The sequence below is a fragment of the Protopterus annectens genome, chromosome 11.part0 (assembly GCF_019279795.1).
Source record: "Protopterus annectens isolate FY-2018-M chromosome 11.part0, PAN1.0, whole genome shotgun sequence".
In the NCBI taxonomy this organism is placed as follows: Eukaryota; Metazoa; Chordata; order Ceratodontiformes; family Protopteridae; genus Protopterus; species Protopterus annectens.
Genome location: NC_056745.1, coordinates 1,143,906,383 through 1,143,924,166, shown reverse-complemented (window position 1 = coordinate 1,143,924,166; position 17,784 = coordinate 1,143,906,383). Strand labels below are relative to the sequence as shown.

Sequence of the window (17,784 nt, the reverse complement as noted above, 5' to 3'; positions counted from 1 at the left end):
ATATTTCAGTATTCTAATTAAAAATAACAATGTCTTACTGACAATCAATACTATCCAGCCTACTCATCACTTTTCATGTTCTCACATGCTACCAAAATCAAAGAATAACCATAATTCACTCCCCCACCAACCCATACTCTACCCTTCCACAAAACCCAACAACCAATTATAAAATTACTCCACAAATATACAACTATGTTCAATTAAATAATATACCAAACCCATTCCACAAATATAATAAACTCATAAGAAAACTTAGCCAACTATTCCTAATCAACTCACTGCAAATACAACAAAGTGGAGATATACACCCCAACCCAGGCCCTCTCCCCACACAACATAATCTCCTGGGCTCTAACATCCCACTCACTTCAAACTTCACCCAATATACAGATTGCAAACCCGGATCTCCTCATTATGAATAGGAACCGTAGAAGCATTTTGAACAAAACCTCTGAATTTCATGCTACCCTTAACAAATATAGACATGATATAGCTATACTAGCAGAAATCTGGTTAGAGCCACCCGTACAAGACACAGAGATACTAACCCATGGTTACAACACCCATAGGTTGGACAGAAATCAGGGTGGGGGATAGCCATAATTTATAAGGATAGTCTTTAACTGAGAAGACTACCTTGTAACTACCCAGCCCCCCAATATTTTTAAATCTTAATCTCAAACCTCCACATTAACTCTAAACAAACACATAATTATCATAGCAGTCTACATTCCCCCTGGAAATAACCCAACCTCCATTGAAGACTCCTTTACTGGTGTTCATCAACATATAACCAAGAAACCATAATAATGGGAGATTTCAACCTAGACTGGGCTCCTGCATTCATGACAACCCATTCAGTTTCATAGATCTACACGGGTACTGCCAAATGATACAAACTCCAACCAGGATTGGCAAGTAGCAAACAGTCTATTCTAGACTGGTGTCTTATAAATATGCCTTCCCACTGCTATAAATCAAACTGTTTCCCAGACAATTTAATTGATCACAGACTTGCCTATCTAATTTGACAACGTATTCATCCTCCCAAAAATATTACTTATAAATACATACACAATAAAAGTAAATTCACACGAAGTATTTAAAATCTTTTTGCAAAAATTTGACTAGTGTACACTCAAACACCTCCATCTCGACATGGCTGTCCAATACTTTAATGAAAAATTTATCAATATCCTAAATCAGCTAGCTCCCCTTAGAAAATTTTGTACTAAATCAAAACCTACTCCTTACAGATAGAACCTGGTATCATTACCATGACACAAAAAATGAAAATCACTATACAACTATAAACAGTTCAATTACCTAGCTAAAAAAACAAATTAAACATGACAAAAAAGTATATTACACTACTACTCAAATTAAGCATCATAATAACCCACAGAAATTCTGGAAAGCCGTTAACTGCCTGCTGAAGCCTGGACACACCAGAACCCCTACTCCAACCTCTACCAATACCACTAATATTGCTTCACAGTTCAACTCCTACTTTATCAACTCTATCCTATCACTCATTAAAAAAACATGAATACCCCTCTATCATTACCTACTCATACTTAAGATTCACTCAATTCCTTCTCAATTAAGCCTATACAAACCAGCAGCATAAAAAAATCTAAACTTAAATTCACAACCCTCACTGCAGATCAGCTTTCCAGTGACTATCTGAAAATTGCATCAGACATGATTTCCTTACCAGTTTCTATGCTTATTAAACAGTCCACTAAAAGACAATACATTCCGAAAACCTCTTATATAATCCCACTACACAAAGGTGGGACATCTAATGAACTCAACAACTACAGGCCCACAGCTATTCTTCCTCCTTTTGCTAAGATCCTTGAAAAATGTGTTCACACACAACTACTACAGTATCTACTACATAATAACCTACTATCCCCTTCCCAACATGAGATTAGGCCTAAACATAGCACTACTATAGCCCTTGTTAACTACATTAAGTTAAACCAGCTCAGAAACAATGGTCACCATGTCTCCTCTATCTTTCTGGATATATCAAAAGCTTTTGACACAGTTTCCCACCAGACACATCAACAAATTAGCTTCCCTAAATCTATCCAAGTCCACCCTGTTATGGTTTCATATATATGTGTGTGTATGCGTGTGTATATAATAAGACATTTATTTAAATAGCATACTTGGGAAGTTCTGCTGTAGACACACATGGGTTGTTTTGCATATCAGTCCTAGTATCAAAGATTCTGTGTGAGCCCTGTGTTGAGCTGTCTGGATCTCTGGCAGTGGGCAGTTCTCTGTTTCAGTCATTGGTTACTCTGTAGGAGAACCCCTCCCTCCAAAAGTCATACCTTCATGGGCAATTGCAGCTGCATGATGTCTGGCCACCATAATCATATCACTGACCCTATGTCTTATTTTGGGATATACATATCCATCGCATCCTACTATGCTGCTGTTTGTCTTTTCGGCTTTTCCAGGTCAGGGGTCGCCACAGCGGAACTCCGGTCCGCTAATGATTGGCAGTCGATTTTTATGTTGCCGAGTTGCCAGTCCGATGACCAACCTTCAGCGAAGGCACACCCATTCATACATGCCTTTCGGAGGCCACTCGACCATTGGGAGGACATGCAGACTCCACACAGAAGGCACTCCAGCTGAGAATCGAACAGGAGAACCTCTTGCTGTGAGACAACAACGCTACTGCTGTACTAATGTAATTTACTGCCTGCTCCCAGATATGGTCACAGGAGGACTTGCCAACCCTGCCTCTCTCTATTAGGAATGACCCATGGAGAGGCAGGCCCTGAATTATCACATCATTTTCAGTGTCAGCATGTGGCAGATTATGAGGTGCAGGTTTCTTGGACACCATAGCCCGGTATGAGAGGAAACATAATAGGAAAGAAAAAATCCATACGTAACAAAAAAGATGGTTAAACCCAAAACAATATACACGAAAGTACCAAAGAAAACACAAAGACCATGTACAAAGTCCATACAAAAGATAGCTCAGGTGATTTGATGAAGTTCTTAAGTGAACGAAAGCGCTAACCTTTTTTTTTTGTGTTTATTAAAGTTCAATAAATTGTAGTTTTACAGTGGATCTGCCTGAGCCAGCTTTTGTTTGGACTTGGAATAAACATGAACGTATCCATCCATCATACACAAAATAAATGAAAAAGGAATACTTCATATGAGTAAGAACTTGATAACAAATTTGTAGCAGGACAAATATTTCTGTCACTCTGTTGTACATTGCAGCATTTTCAAAAATAATGTACACCTGTCAAGGAAAAACGGTTTAAAGTTTTTGGTATGATATCAGTTTCTGTAAAGGGCAGCCAGGTAGATATCAGAGCCTTAACAAAATTGTCACTGCTACTAATACAAGAAAGCATGACCTTTATAATAATTAATAAAACAGTGGCCAGCTTTCCAGACTGAAATTTTCCATTAAACTGCCATCATTATATAGAAACAATACTGCATGTTTAATAAATAACTGTGGTATACATGTCCATGCCAGCAGCTACTGAGAATAAAGCTTACAGTAATATTGTTCATAGCAGCAACCTACCTTTGCATCAAGTTAGTTGTCAAAGTAGCAACAAGTTTTCAAAGTAGCAGTATTGTCCCCTCTGGATCCAGTCACACCTACTCTCATACAAACTGCTAACCTACACCTTTATATAGTGCACAGTCAGTTCTCTCAGCTCTGTGAGTAAACAAATAAGGTGTGAACTTATTAGCATTCATGAATTCCACACTGTGTAAGGATTTACATTACTGCATACACCCACCCTACCTTTGCAAGGACAAGCACTGAGAAGGGTCAACTGCAAATTGCTTGTAAATGTGAATGATTAGTCTGCCTGCAACATCAATCAGTTTTTCACAGTCATTCCTCTCTGCTGTATGCTTACCGAGGGTGTGTCAGGGAGAAGGGACTTACAGGACATTTTGTGATTACCACTGATTGCCTTTAGAGAGCAACATTCCTAACACTGGCTTGAAAATTTTTATGGCAACAGATTCTGCCTCTGAATACAATGGTGTCTCCAATTGTAAGGAAGTAAATTAATGAATGAAAATGCATTAACTGCAAGGCAAAGCACATACCAGTCTCATTACAGAAGCATACATATGGGAACGATGTTCACAAAATACAGAGAAGAAAAGAAGTGCAGTGTTCATTTTTTTTTATTTTATATTGTGCGAGGAAAGATTTATCTTCCCTGTTGCCAGTATCGCAGTCATCCACAATTCTAACTGCAAATTACACATGACAATGGTTTGGTAATGTCAACTCATACTATGTCACATAAGGACTATATAAACCTCATTTCTATATTTTCAGTGTAACTAAGTGTGTGTGTGTCAAATCCTGGTAAGAATTTCAAGTGTGTCTCGTGAACGCCCTGGTATCCTGGGGTTCTAATCCAGAGATGTCCATGTTTGTGTGAACCTAATGATGTATGAGGAAGATATGTTCTTGTTGAAACACTTCATCACTTACGTATGTGCCATTTGGCATTGCACACTCTGGAATGGAAGTGGTCCCTAGCAGTGGACTACAGTTCACTGCCTAAGAAAACAAATGAAAATTTTAATTTAGGCTGCCGTCTTTAGCGCAACCAAGCCTGGTGGTATTGAAAGGCAGTCAGAAGTCTGTAGAGTACTCAGTGAAGGAAATGCACCTGTCAGGTAACTTTCTCTGTGGCACAAAGCGTAAGTGCAGTGAGCTTAGAGAAAAAAAGACTGCTGATGCAGGGTTTAAATACAGTTAGCTGATAATTTTTACAGAGGGGTTCTGAATACATATGTACACACATTTATTATATGTGCTGTTTAAAACCTCAGCTATTCTAAGTGCTGCTAACATGTGATCTGTTGTCTGTTCACCTTCACATTATTTGGCATTAACTACTGTTCTGATAATTTGTACAAGAAATTAATTTTGTGATTGTCAAGGAGATGTGAGAAATATGAATGTGTTGCTGTTATGCACTTTTTACTCTGGTCATTGCTAGGTATACCCCATAATTTAATTAAGTTTTCCTTTCAGCTTTTTTTCTGACAGTTTTTTTTTTTTTGTAATGCCTTTTGCACTTGCGCTCCATTTGTTGGGGACCAAAACACAGTTCACTCCTTAACACAAAAAGTGAACATTTAATTTAGACTGTCTTCTGTGGCGCATATGAGCTTGGCGCTGGTGTGCAACATCAGCACTCGGGACAGTACACAGTGAATAAATTCCACCTATTAAGTAACTTTCCTTGTGACACAGGGTGTATGTGCAGTGCTCTTAAAGAGTGAAGACAGCTGACGCAGGGTTCAAATCCAGTTGACAGAAACTTTTACAAAGGGGGTTGGAATGCCATTTGCTACAACATTTTGATCAAGAATGCCACAGTAAATGCACATGAGTATCATAACTACATGTACTGCAAGAAATGTATCACTGCTGCTTGCTATAGAAGCCCAACAAAATGTGTTAAAATGTGTTAAACATGATCATGTAGATATTTAATGCAGAATGCACTTACATGGGTATGGTGTGCACAATAGTTTTGTTCTAATTACTGAGTTATCAGATACCATACGCATGTGTTTGTGACAGTACGTGTTTATTAAGTATGTATGTAACCTAACCCATCATGTCTCAATCAGATCATACTAATACATGCATCTGAGATGCACTTATAAACCAAAAGAAAAATGCTTCTGGAAATGTATAAAACAAAAAAAAAACACTTGAACCATGCTGAAATCGCTGAAGTCAATGCACATTTATTCCTGCTGTAAATTTAACAAACAGTAAACTTTCACCATACATGGCTTCCTCATGCAAATCTAACAACAACATGAACTGCATCAGTTTAATACTCTCTAAAAGGTCACATAACACATGACTAAAAAATCACATGACTGACGAATGTTGCATGACTAAAAATGCATCTGGAAACCCCAGAGCAAAGGATGAGGCTGAAGACAGTGAGGTCAAGTTGAATAATAAGCCACTTTAATTCAGTAAAAACAGATTACAAAAATACTTTAGCATTCTGACACTTAACCAAGATCATTTCATCCTATACAACTTTATAAGGGACTTTTTCAAAATGGATACACTTCTTTGTTTAGCTAGTTTATACCCAACATAATTAATTAAAATCACATGATGAATAAACCACTGAACTAGTTAATTTTTGGTTAAAACAATAAAACCAATAATAAAACAAAACTAGTTAAAAATATCAGAGTAAGATATCAGTGGCACCACCACAGACAGCACAGACATCCGGCACATCTGGGACTTGAAAGGATTGCCTCCAGAATTCCTGCCCTACCTGCTCCAATTTAGTCAGGTAGCTCTGTCATGGCTGCTGGGACAGTGGCACCCTTTGGGAGCAGCAGTGGTGGAGGTGAGGATTTTATCACCTAACAGGAGCTGACAGGGCTGGTGGAGGGCATTATGGAGGAGGGCCTTGATTCCTGAATAAACAGGGTTGAAAAAGATTTTGCATTGTTTTGCCAAAATGATACCATGTACAGCATTGACTCAGGCAGCTGACACAGCAGGCAGTGATGACAGTTCTTTGAGTGGGGACTAGATTCTCACTGTTCTCAAGCTGGACATGGATGGGACTTTGAGGTCCACTACCTATCCCTAGTTATGGTTTTCCACAACCTTCTTGTGTCCAACACCATCCCTGTCTGTCTTGTATGTCCTGTATGACTACACCTGTTACCTAATCTACCCTACTTATCTGACACTCTGATTGATAATCTCCTTCCCCAACAATCCTTAAAAAAAATTATGACCCATACGTACCTATCCACTTTACCTATGTGTCATCTTGACAAACCTGATTTGGTCCAATTGGCTATGCAACATTATTTCACTGTTACCTATCCCTGGTGTGGTGACTCTCCAAAGTTATGACATTTTTTGTGCAATTCTACGTTTAAGTTATGAAGAAATGGATAGCTATGGTGTTCTACCACCACTCTCCTGCAAATTCCTTTATTCTTTCCAATGTGTCCTGCCTTATGCTTGCCTCCCGCATTTTCACCACTGTCCTATCAACCCCTTTTTCACATGCCGGCCAAAAAATAGAATCACGCATGACCAGAAAAGGCCCACCATAAAGCCTTCACTTTTTGTCCTTGGCAGTTGCATGATGGTTGGCCTTGCACATAAATGCTGATTGACAGTGAATGCTACTTAACTTCCTACAGCAATAGCTGAAGATTTTAATTTGAGACAGAGTAGTCCAGTTACTTTCATGCAAATGTGGTTAAATCTGCTATGCTATGGGAATACAGAGTAAAAACAGACGAAAGGCAGTACTATGAAACAGTTACCGTTACAGCTCTTAGGCTGCTGGATGTAACAAACTAGAAGGGGTCTATATCAGATAGTCGAAGATCCGTAACTCCGAACACCTAATGGACGAACCATTATGTTCGAAGTTACAGAACTTCGACTACGGACAAAAACATAAAAATACAATGTACAAATAAATAAATTGTTGTAGCAGGGGGGCAAGCCTCCCTGCACCCACCCCACCCTCTGCTACTTAAATATACCAACTCCGAGATCGCACAACATTGAAGTGAATGGAAACCTCAACTTATGGAAATTTCCATTCAGACGCTCAAACTTTTACAAATTCGAACATATGGTCTCGACCATATGTGGTTCAAACTTGTAAAAGTTTGACTACATGATAGGAACCCATAAGAAGTTCCTATGTGGCATGCTGAGATCATCCTTCTTTATGTAGACTGATGTTTTTGCATACTTTCTTGGGTTCAATTACAGCAGTAGGTCAAATTCTTATTTCATGACATTTTATATTCCTATCATATGGTTAACTGCAATTGTCTGTATTTATCTCCCTTTCCAAGATTTCAGTAACTTACCATTTGAATAGTGTACCAAGAATGCATTTGCAAAAACATTCCAGCCCCAACAAGGAGACTCAGTAAGGCACCTATATCCTGCTTAAGTTTTAATGTTGGTTGTATTCTCTTACTCACTTTTCTTCCTTCTCTTTGCTGTACAGAGCATGACAGATTAATAATGATGAAATATATGAGTAAAACACTATATAGACGGTCCTACATGTCACACAAAAATACTGTTGCTATTCCTCTCTCCATATCTCTCCCTTTCTTACTCTCTGTTTACCCTTTTTGATTCAGTAAGTTGTCATTGTCTTTCCACTGTTTTATTTAAAGTGTGTAAAGTATGACTTCCTTTCTGGTGTGAAGAGATAATGCTCAGATATACAGAAAGATTTTTTCATAATTTCAAGGGTTCTCATACAGGCATTAGCTAAGTGCTACTGATTGTTTTTAGTCCGCCATTTCATGTGTAGCTGTTTCCTACATATTGTTATGAGCCACCATTATCCTGCTTATGTCATAAGCTACTTGGTCCCTCCCTATCTATTTTCTCCCATCTGTGTCATTAGTCTTCCTCCTCTGCATTTGCATAATGTCTGGCAGTGAGCACCAAATGCAACTAAAGCTAAATGGAAGTACACAACTTATGGCACAATATTGTGAATTTTTGCCTCAGATGCATTATTCTGGAGCCCTTTGCACTACTGTGCTTAGCAATGTATAGCCAGGTTAATCTTCTCTTGAGCAAGGTAAACAGTTGAAAATACAGCATACAGCTGTCATGAGAGTAATGAAGAGTAATGCATATGTTCTCCCTTTATCAAACAAAACCAAAAAAGCAGCAAGCAGCCAATAATCCACAGAAAAGCAAATTCTGGCCAAAGGACTCCACAAAGAAGAAACAATAAATCCACTTTATTTATACAGCAGTAAAAGGTTAGCGCTTTTGTCCCTGAAACAAACTAGGAACGTCATCAGACAAATACAAAATGTTCCAACAGCTTTTTAAATCTTGTAACCTAAAGTACATGTGTAGTGACATCAGAAACTACACCTCTAAACTCAACTAAACCACACCCCTGGTTCATGACATATATACAGCCTTGCTCAAGAGAAAATACCTGAATGAATGACTTGAGTATAAAATGTAATGTATAAGATAATATATCAAACACTTTAAAATTATAAACAAATATAAATACTAAATAGACACTGCTAAAATGCATATCTAATAGACAAAAATAAGTAAAAAAGCATTTTTTCTGTTAAAAGCCTAGTGCAAAAATACTTGTAAAATACTTATAAAATCAAGTATTTACATAAAAGTAACTTGTGTATATGTAAATGTATATAAAAATCAGGTGTCATCTATTCAAGGGTTTTAATTTTAAAACACTTGAAACAGAAACAGCCTCATTCAACCCAGGCCAAACCTTGGCATTTAACCCTACTGCCATATCAATTCTTGTCTTTCCAGTAGCAGTGGCCATGCACCCCCTCCCTGTTGTTCACTGCTACACTGTCCAACACTATAAATCTAAAACTGTGTCCACTGTTTTCTTTAACATGTTTTGCCAAGGAATTAAATCACATTCATCTCTGATGTCCTTCATATGTTCCCCAATGTGGTGTTTCAACTTACGTTCAGTTTTTCCTATGTAGAAACACGTGCATTGGGAACACTTAGCACAATAAACCACTTTTTCTGAGTTGCAACAAAATTTACCCAAAATTTTATAGCTCATCCCATTAATATTAATTTCATTCACTGGCAAAATATATGGGCAAAACTTGCACCTACTACACTTAAACATGCATCCTGCTTTTTTGGGGTGAAAAACCAGGATACATGTTTAAGTGTGGTAGGTGCAACACAGTGATGAAGTCATCATGTCAAACATGCACTCTCTTCCCTTAAAGGTCAGACTTCTCCTGTGGCATCTGCAACTAATAATATGGTCTCTAGATTGTGTAACGAGATAGGTAGGAGGTTCAGTTCTCAATACTGGGAAGTTGTGCGTGACTGTGAGTGCATAGGGGGAGGTTTCTAGTGAGAGGTAACTAATGACTAAATGTCAAATGTGCTGTGTCCACTTCCAGTGAGGAAAATACACAACTTTGGATATAGCTTTGCACTTTATCCAATTTTAACAGAAATATCCTCTCTGCAATATAGGGATAAGGTCATTATATCAAAGGTGCACTGTCGCCCCTTAAGAGTCAGAATTTCCTGTGGTGCTTGTAACTAATACTGCGTTATCTAGATTGTGTAACTAGACAGGTAGGCAGTTCAAATCTCACAGTGGGGAACTTGTGTTTGTGGCTGCAATATCCAGTGCATATAGTTTCCTGAACAGACATGCTGTATTAACTTGCAGTCAGGGGAAAATTCAGTCTGGGTGAGTATTCCACATTCCCTTATCCCAGCTTTACCACAAACATTGTGTCTGCAACACACTGATGAGGTCATTGTGTCAAAAGTGCTTGCTCTCCCCATAAGAGTCAGACTTCTCCTATTGCACTTGTGGCTAATACTGTGTTCTCTGGAGTGTGAAACTGTTTTTAAGTAGGTAATTTGAATCTGAAAATGGTGAACTTGTGTGTCTGCGTGATTTTAGTGTCATGAAAGTAAAGCTTCAACAACAGATGTGCTGTGTCTACTTCCACTCAGGAGAAAGCTTTAATTTTGGACACAGCTCCCAATGCAGTATATCTCACTTGTAACACAAACTTTTTCTCTGCAACACACTGATGTCGTCATATCAAAATGCACTCTTTCCCTTAAGAAGTCATAATTGTCCTGTGGTGCTTGCAGCTAGTAATGTGCTCTCTAGACTGTATAACTAGATATGTAAGGAGTTCAAATCTCATAGTAGGGAAGTTGTGTGTATGGCTTCAATGTCAGCTTCCTGAACAGACATGCTATACCAACTTCCAGTAATAGGATGATTTTAACATGGGGAGGATGCCCCCATTCCTTTATCCCAGATTTACCACAGACATCTTCTCTGACTGCTACTTATTAGGTCAGCATGTCAAAAGCATTCACTGTGCCCTTACAACTCAGACTTCTCCTGTGGAATTTTCATCTAATTCTGTGTTGTATAGATTGTGTAAATAGACAGGTAGCGGGTTCGAATCCAATACTGGGTAACTAATGTGAGTGTGTGTACTCTCATCTACAATTGTGCCCATAACAACAAACCTTATGTAAACTTCCACTTAGGAGAAGTATTTTCATTGGCAGAGGATTACCCTATAGATTTGCATTATCTCAGACAAGAAACTGTTTTAGAAACACAATGCTTACATCATTTTATCAAAAATGAACCACACCAAAGTGGCCATATTTGTTAGCCTGTGGCTCTGGCTGTTGTTACTGTGTTCTTTAGACTGCATATGTACAGAGAGAGAAGGTTTATATCCAGCAATGACTGATTACTGTGCATGTCTGTTTGTATCTCATGCGGTGTACAGAAGGCTTCTAATGCATGTAGTATGTAGTATGTGTAGGTTTGCAGTATTACTGTGCACTTCAACTACCTCCATACATTTTTTTAAAAGAATACGAACATATGAAAGAATGGCAATGTCATCCATTCAAATGTAAACTGTCACAGTTGTAAAAGAACATCTCATGTGCAGCTTGCAACTTAGGCAGTGTCCTGTATCTTGTGATCTTAGGTAGTCTGTTCAAATCCAGCCATGATTTATAAGTTCATAGGTAGGTAATGGGCTATTGGCCCTAGGGCCTATATACGCCTAGCCAAAAAGGTACCCTGGCTTTCACCACCCAAGAAAGTTATTTTCCTGTGCCCCTGTCGAGCAGAGCCACAGAAGTGATCCCGGGGTGAATTACCTATCTCCCATCAAATCACCAAGATTTTTCTTGAAGAGTGCTAATGAGGAGCTTTGTTTGATATAGCTAGGTAGTTTGTTCCGGAGTATGGGAAGTCTCTGGGACAGGAATCTACCCCTCCAGCATGTTTTGTTTATTGTTAGCTATACCCATACACACTTCTTATACTTACTTGTGTCAGTAGGTCTGTGAAAGTGCAGGTTGGTTAAAGTGTTGTCAGACAGCTATCTGCTGTATACTTGTATGGCTGGGGATTCCTATTACAATGATTTCTGCTCATTTTTCTAATAGAAATGCTTTATTGGATAATGATGATGCCATGGACTAACATTTATCTTTCCCATGAGAACTAAGGCTCTTCCTGTGGTGCAAGGACATGAGACTATATCCTGTATGCAGTTGTGTTAGTAATGCATGTGTTGGAATATGAGACTGCCCACAAGTTGTGCATGATTGCCATTCTCCCATTACAGTGACAACTGTACTATACATCACACATGTGTATGGGTGTACCTAGCAGCAGGCAATGTGTGGCAAAGACAGATATAGCAACAGTATTTTAAACAAATTACAGGCACATATATCCCTTGCAGCAATAATATGGCGTCATGGCTTCAAAGAAGCAAATATCTCACAACTGTAGCACCAATGGCATTGTGGCATGCTAAATTTTCCCAGTATCATATAGCTTGTGTCATCACATAATCTGGTGTTCAAAACCCATACTGGCTAACTGTAAGTATTGCATGTCCTAATACTGTTATGCATGAATGACATTCATAAGTGTTACAAGGTCTACAATTACAGGGGAAGAAACTTTCCCTAGCCCTTTTGTCTCACACAAACTGCAACACAATCATATGAAGCAATGACTTCACATAGGAGGAGTCTCACAGCTTTGTTAAGATTAGCACTAAGGAGCATGCGAGTCATATACATGTTGGAAGTCGGTGGACTTGCATAGATTGCTGTTCATTTTCAACAAAGGGCAATATTCTATGAATGTAGTGAATTACACAAATTACACAAACAGCCCTGACATCTAGGAATAAAGTCCAATTTATAAGCCAATTTGATCTTGTTTTAACTTACAGTTTTGATTGACTGGCCTCAAAAAGTATTGGATAAGTTGGCCAGAAAAATAAGAAAAATGAAATATAAAAATCAGTGTATACTAAGATTATAGATTCCACCCTCTGAAGGAGGTATGGTCCTCTTCAAAACTGAATTCAGGTGGCAAGCAAGAATGGAAATCAAATAAGAGTAGACAAAAATCAGACAGCAACTGAATGTGCCAAAAAAAATGAAAGAATATAAGGAGAAGGATGAGATGAGAAGGTAAAAATGTGGAAAAGCCAAAAATATAGTGGCAAGTATACAGATATCCTGGATCAACCTCATGTTGATCAGGATTTGACACAGGAATGGTTAATGAGAGGTGAGTTGCAACCAAAGGATGAAAGGTAAATAATGGCAGCCCAAGAGAGTAGACTAAGTACACATTCATTTACATAGTCCACTGAACATGTGGGAGAGACAGACAAACGTAGGTTTTATAAAAAAAGAATTGGAAACAGTCTCACATCTTGTTGCTGTGTGTGATATACTCATGGCAAACACACAATAATGTGGCAAGACTGTTGCATTGGGGATTGTGCAAACACTACAATACAGAAGAACCTGATAAGCATTGGAAACTTGAACCACAAAGCAGTACAGAGAATGGTGAAGTGTACAGCACATGGGAGCACTCATTATCAATGACTCAAACAATAGATGCGAGAAAACCAGATACAGTAGTCTATAAAAAAAGACAAAAGGAGCATCAATCACTGAAATTGCTATACCTAGTGACTACAATGTCTCACGTACAATGACACACAAAGTCATAAAATATGAAGATTTGCAGGCAGAAATGAGAACAATGTGGAAGAAAGATACCCAGATGGAGTAGTAAGAGCAATGGGTCTCATAGGTTCATAGGTAGGTACTAGGCTATTGGCCCTAGGGCCTCTTTAAGCCTAGCCAAATGGTACCCTGGCTTTTGCCATCCAAGAAAATTATTTTCCTGTGCCCCTGTCAAGCAGAGCTACAGAAGTGATACCCGGCAGTGAATTTCCCATCTCCCACCCAATCATCAAGATTTTTCTTGAACAGTGCTAATGAGGAGCTTTGTTTGATACAGATAGGTAGTTTGTTCCAGAGTATGGGAAATCTCTGGGACAGGAATCTATCCCTCCAGCATGCTCTGTTTATTGTGGTGACAAGGTTTAGGTCCCTAGAGCGTGTAGCTCGGAGGGATTGGGATTTCTTTAAGTGGAGCATGTCCAAAAGCTCTGGGTTTGACATAGCTTTGTATGTTAGGCAGAGATCGCCTCTGAGTAGGCGATATATGAAGAGTAAAGCTGGAGTTTTTTGAGACGGTCTGTGTAGGGCATCGGTTTGAGGCCAGTAATCCTCTTTGTGAGGGATTTCTGTGCCCTTTCCAGTTATTGTAGATGTCTTGTGAGGTACATACCAAAAGGGGCGTTGTACTCTACAATGGGTCTAATGAGTGATGAGTAGAAAGGAATAATGACCTTTTTTTTCCTGGATGAGAAACCTTTTGTGATGAGGTGTGCCATGTAGAAGGATTTCCTGACTACTGTGGAGATGTGATTATCAAAGGAGAGACTACTGTCCACATTTGTCCCAAGGCCTCTTATCACACTTTTGGTGTTAAGTAGACTACTACCTATGTGGTAGTTCATGGCTACAGAGATTTTACCAAAAGGGATAACAATGCACTTTTTGGCATTGAGCTTGAGGCCATGGCTTTGAAACCAGGCATCTGTCTCAGTGAGGCCCTTTTACAGGATGTCCACATCGCTAGGAGTTTTGATTATGGCTCCTAGTTTGCAGTCATCTCTGAACTTTGTTAGCCAAAGACCTTCTATGTTAGCCTGTACTTCAGAGAAGTAGATACCAAACAGGAGAGGACCTAGGACTGAACCCGTGATGCTCCACTTGTCACTGGTCTGAAGTCGGATTTAGAGTCTGCTACTTTCCCAGTGTGGGTTCTGTCAGTGAGCCAGTTGACAACCCATCTTGTGACATAGGGATTTATACCTAGTTTAGTGAGTTTATCTATAATTCCAGAGTGGGGGACAGTGTCAAAAGCCTTGGCGAGATCTAGATAGGCTGTGTGAACCACCTTACCCTCATCTACGGCTTTGGTGCCCACTTCAAAGAAGTCTATCAGGTTTAGGAGACATTATCTGCCTTTTACAAACCCAAACTGGGTAGGGTCCAGAGTTTGGAGATTACTAATGTCATTGTTTATAAGTTCCATGATGATATGTTCCATAGCCTTGCAGACCAAGCTAATGGGGGTGGTAGTTCCTGGGGTCCATGGTGGCTCCCCCTTTGTGGAGTGGGATAACCATTGCTGTGCGCCATTCAGTGGGCACAAAGCCTGAGGTGAGGCTATGATTGAACATGGTACTTAAGTGGGGTGCCAGTTCATTCTATCCCTCATGTAGAATGCAGCCTGGGATGTTGTCAGGCCCCATGGATGCTGTGTTCTTGGCTTTGGAGAGTGTTTTTTACCTATGCAGCCATGATTACAGGAACTTTACATTCTTCCAGTATAGAGATGGGCCCTTTAGGGTTATGAGAGAGGGGTAAAGTTAGCACTAAACCTATCTGCCATAAAAAATAATTTACAGTTGAATTTAGACATGCTACCAAAATATGCAACTCCATATAAATTGCAGGAGGAGTCAATTCTGGGCACATTGTGGGATCTATGAAGAACATTTTTGGCTATCAACAAAGACTGAAACAATACTAGTTTCATGAACTTTAATTATACCTTGACTTATCATGGTATTAGAAACCCAAAAAACCTGGAGAAATTAAGCCATGAAGTTATTAATCTCAATTTTTACTTTGGAGAAAGAAATGTCAGCTCACTTTGTAATAATGTGAATGTTGTGGTGTAAATGCTCCTGTGTTACATGCAGTACTGACAGTTATAGCATAGCTACAGAGATATGATGTGTTTCAAATCAGGGACAATGTTGTTGAACAAAACAACAGGAACAGCTACCTTGGCCAAGAAACATTGATATTCCAATGCTCACAGTTGTGTGAACATTAACACAGTTACCTCCTTGTCATCATTCTGACAAAAATTCATACTGTACACATTATCCTGAAATGCCCTTTATTACTTCACACAGTTGTTGTTTGTCTTTTCGGCTTTCCCTGGTTAGGGGTCGCCACAGCGGAACTCCAGTCCGCTAATGATTGGCAGTTGATTTTTATGGTGCCGAGTTGTTGCAAAGGCACGCCCATTCATGCATGTCTTTCAGAGGCCACTCGACCGTGGGGAGGACATGCACACTCCACACAGAAGGCACTCCAGCCGAGAATCGAACACGAGAACCTCTTGCTGTGAGGCAACAACGCTACCGCTGTACCACCGCGGCTTACTTCACAAGTAATTTAATTTATTTGTGACAAAATCCATTGCTATCTCATGGCAGACACAAGCAATGCACAGCTCTGTAGACTGTGTAGCAAGACAAGCAGGCTGTAATAATGTAGGTTTCGCGCGAAGATTACACGACAGCTAGTGAATCCCGAGGACAGTGTTTTCACAAAAACATTTCACAGAATTTTTTCTTAAGGAGGTGATAAAACTGACTTTTATGTGAAGTAAGAAGTGAAGAAGTGTGAAGCTGTTTTCAAACAGTCTATTTTGAGTTTGGTGTCAGTGAACAGCCATAGCAAGGTGACAGGCTTGAGAAGCGACCTGCATACTTCTGGGAACATTTGTACTGATACTCAAGTTGCAGAATGTGGTAATAATCAATTTCTTAATATTAACTGTGTCAATACTTCTTTTTTAGAATAAGATTAATTATGTAGAGAAATAAACTTGAGTTATCACATAGTCATGACCTAGTTCTCTCTTCATGTAAAGACATGATCCTATAAGTGCACTAAGCTGTAGAAAAAATGTGATTATATGCGGAAAGAAACCATCTTGCATATCAACAACAGTAAAAAGTCTGTTTAGATCTTGATATGCTGTCAAGGCTCTAGTACCACTCTCACACCACTAAAGCAACAATAAATGTTAAATATTCACCTTCCTAATTCACAGCACAGATACAATCTATGATTATAATTTGCAATAGCTCTATAGGAGGTTACTGGGCATACAATGCAGGTCAACATTAAGGAGCACAGTCTAACTGCCCCAGAACACTGCTTGGTTAACTAACTTGCTCAGAAAATAAAAATAAGGCAAATGGAGACTCAAGGAATCAAACCATGGACTCCAAGTAGCAACCTGTAACAGCTCACCTTAATCCTCTGTGCTAACTGCCAGTCCACAGTAATTTCCATGTAGCTACTTTTAAACAATTATAATAAATTAGGCTCTATATTTATGACAGAAACAGAAAAATTGTAACAAGTTTATTTTAAATGTCTGAATAAATGCAAGCTATACAAAGGAAAATAATTTGGAATATACCTTACACTAAAAAGTCTGAACTACATAATAAACTGGTATGGAAACTCAAAAGCAATTGTTATGTTACTTGTAGAGTTAGTCAGGAACCTCCATCTCTATTCCTCAAATATTTAACTAATTTAAAACGAAGATTTATGTACAGCTATATTCCTTTCTCAACTGTTAAAACACAACTAGGATCATAGATAACTTCAAGTACCGGAAGCCCTGCAAAAGGAATAGAAGACATATATGGTCTGTGAAAGGAATCTATTTATTATACATGTCAAATAAAGGTTCTAATGCCTTGTGGACTGAAATGATACTTAAGACATATATGGCCTGTGAAAGGAATATGAGATATTTATTATAGACATGTCAAACTGACGGTAGCTTAAGAGTTTTAAGACGTAACAGTAAACACAGGTGTTTCACTTTCTACAATACAGACAATATTAAAAAAGTTACTTTTTTGCTGTCTATAAGTGACCTTCTCATATTTAAA

The 17,784-nt window shown here is 38.8% G+C and overlaps 1 protein-coding gene across 1 annotated transcript in view; it reads right to left on the bottom strand.

Annotated features, from left to right (window-relative positions):
* LOC122815037 (gamma-secretase activating protein) overlaps positions 1-17,784 on the bottom strand; it is a 1,452,063-nt gene that overhangs the window by 751,276 nt on the left and 683,003 nt on the right. The gene's annotated exons all lie outside the window — the stretch shown is intronic.